The sequence below is a fragment of the Parasteatoda tepidariorum genome, chromosome 4 (genome assembly GCF_043381705.1).
Source record: "Parasteatoda tepidariorum isolate YZ-2023 chromosome 4, CAS_Ptep_4.0, whole genome shotgun sequence".
Taxonomy (NCBI): Eukaryota; Metazoa; Arthropoda; class Arachnida; order Araneae; family Theridiidae; genus Parasteatoda; species Parasteatoda tepidariorum.
In genome coordinates, this window is record NC_092207.1 from 25,004,963 (window position 1) to 25,007,401 (window position 2,439).

General features: G+C 31.5%; 1 non-coding gene across 1 annotated transcript; it reads right to left on the reverse strand.

Moving 5' to 3' along the window:
* Positions 1-2,136: 2,136 nt before the first annotated feature.
* TRNAH-GUG (transfer RNA histidin (anticodon GUG)) lies at positions 2,137-2,208 on the reverse strand. The gene has a single exon. It is a non-coding gene; the product is annotated as a tRNA-His (tRNA).
* Positions 2,209-2,439: the final 231 nt, after the last annotated feature.

The window sequence follows — 2,439 nt, forward strand, 5'->3', positions numbered from 1 at the left end:
CCGACGGCAAGGGGACTCTAACCCATGATCCGTCTACCACTGAGGATATTTCACGTCAGCACTGTGGTCAGTGCAAGCCGGTGAAATGGTGAGATGGTTACTGACAGTCCTGATTTGGCCTTTTTTTACTTGTTTATTACTGTTTGTTCTTGTTGCAAGCCGTGCACCATCATACGTTAGTGTTAGCATATTGTTAGAGCAGCGAGCTTAAGTTTATTCTACAAATCATTTCGGTTTAAATTTTGAAGTTGATATATTCTTAAAAAGGTAGGAAGTGTTTCATAACAATTCCTTTTTCTTTTTTTTTCTTTTTTCAAATGACGATTCTTAAGTCTGGCATTGACAATTCTTTTTTTAAAGACAAATAAATCAGGTAACAAATATACGTATACAGGAAATACTACTCAAGAGAGTCTCAAATTACACAATGATCACGTTGTGAGCCATGCTTTCGCAATATACCGGAAACAGTAAACTGGAAATATACGCAGTAAAGAGCTTGCAGCGCGCCCTAGTGTTGAAAATACTATCCATATCATGGTAACCAGAAATAAGAAACGAATCTAGAAAACGAAAATTATCGCCAAAAATGCGAGGGATCTCCGATTCTACACCAGAGCCAATTATTTCTTTTACAGAAATACGTTTTAAAAGAATTAATGTAAATAAAAAAAAAACGCGTGGTATCAGATAAATTTAAAAGTATAAATTTGGTGACGTAGACAACGTGTGCTACCACTTAATGTAGTTCATTGAATATATCTAACATTAACATAAAATATTTAAATGCGTGCAATAATAATAAATCAAATAAAATTTAAAACAATGGTCACTCTTAACCAATCAGAAAATTCTATTTCGTTTTCAGCTCATTGTGCTCGAACGGTTTGTCGTAGAATGTTCTAATGTCGCGACCGTGACCATCCTCGTAATTCGAGCTATCTGTGCGTCAAATTTCATCGGTTTGGTGAAGGAGTCTATAAAAGACATTCACACACAGACAGTCTTTCATTTATCTATCTATCTATCTATCTATCTATCTATCTATCTATCTATCTANACATAAGTTATAAATTTTTTTGTCGAAAAAAAATTTGAAAATTTAAAATTCAAATACTCATTTGATCAATTAGTAAAAATGATATCAAGAAACAATTTGACATAATAAGCACACTATAGAAAATTTTATACTTATCCCTGAAAAAATCCTCAAAATTACCATTTACCAATTTAAACAGTTTAAAATATTCAGATAAATATGAACAGGCATAATTATTTGAATAGTAATGTAATGGGAAGAGCAATGGGGGTAACTATTTTAAACTAAATATTCATTTATGCTTCAAGTTTAAAATTATATGGTTTAATTTGAAAAAGCATTTCTTACTAGTAATTTTGAATTTATTTTTTAAAAAAATATTTAAAAGTTTTATAAATCAACACGCAATATAAATTGCAAAAATTCAAATCAAACTATAATTTTTTTCCTTGTGAAAAGAATTCCCTCATTAAAGGAACAAAAAATATCTGGATTTATTTGTGTATCAAAACAAAATGTGATATTTTTAAAAAGAAAATTTTGAAGCTCAAAAAGGCTTTTTCATCTTCAAATTGAAATGTAAAATATTTTAATTTAACTTATTATGCATTCGCAAGGCAAATCCAGTTCTTACTTTCTCTAATTATAATTTTATTTTATTTTAAAACAGTCGTTGAACCGACTACTCAATTTTGGGTTTACGACTAGTAATGTTCAACTCTGTAGCCTTGTAATTTTGAACTCAATCCAGAAGACAAGGGAACTCCTGGATAAAGTATTGGGAGAAATGTGCCTTCGCGGAGGACTTTTTGATGGAACTAACCCGTATTTGCGTTACTCGGAGATCAGAACCATAAGAACCTCCCTTGGTTAGCCTGACAGTAAGGGTATTCTAACCCATGATCCGTCTATTATTGAGAATATCTTACGTCAGCTCAGTGGTTGGTGCGAGCCGGTTGCGGAATTCGTATCGATCAGCCATCCCCGGGAATTTAATAAATAAAAGAACTAAAAGTAACAATCTGAGGAACGTTATCAGAAATTGTACTTATTATTAAATTCTTTTCTAAATTTTTATTAGAAAAATATAAAACGCTTGCCGTGACCAGGATTCGAACCTGGGTTATTGCGGCCACAACGCAATGTACTAACCACTATACGATCACGGCGTTGGTAACTATCAGAACGTTTTCTTTATCAAATCTATTCGCATTCATCAATTTAAGAAAAGGAAAAAAAATAGGTTTTCAACTTATTGAAGCGAGACAGTGAAATTAACTTTATTCGTTTAGAATTTCGTCCATTTTTTCCCAAGTTGTAGACGAAAAATATATCATTATCACGTGAAATATATTATATTTTATGTAAATCAATATTTAAATAAAGTTTCACAGGAAACA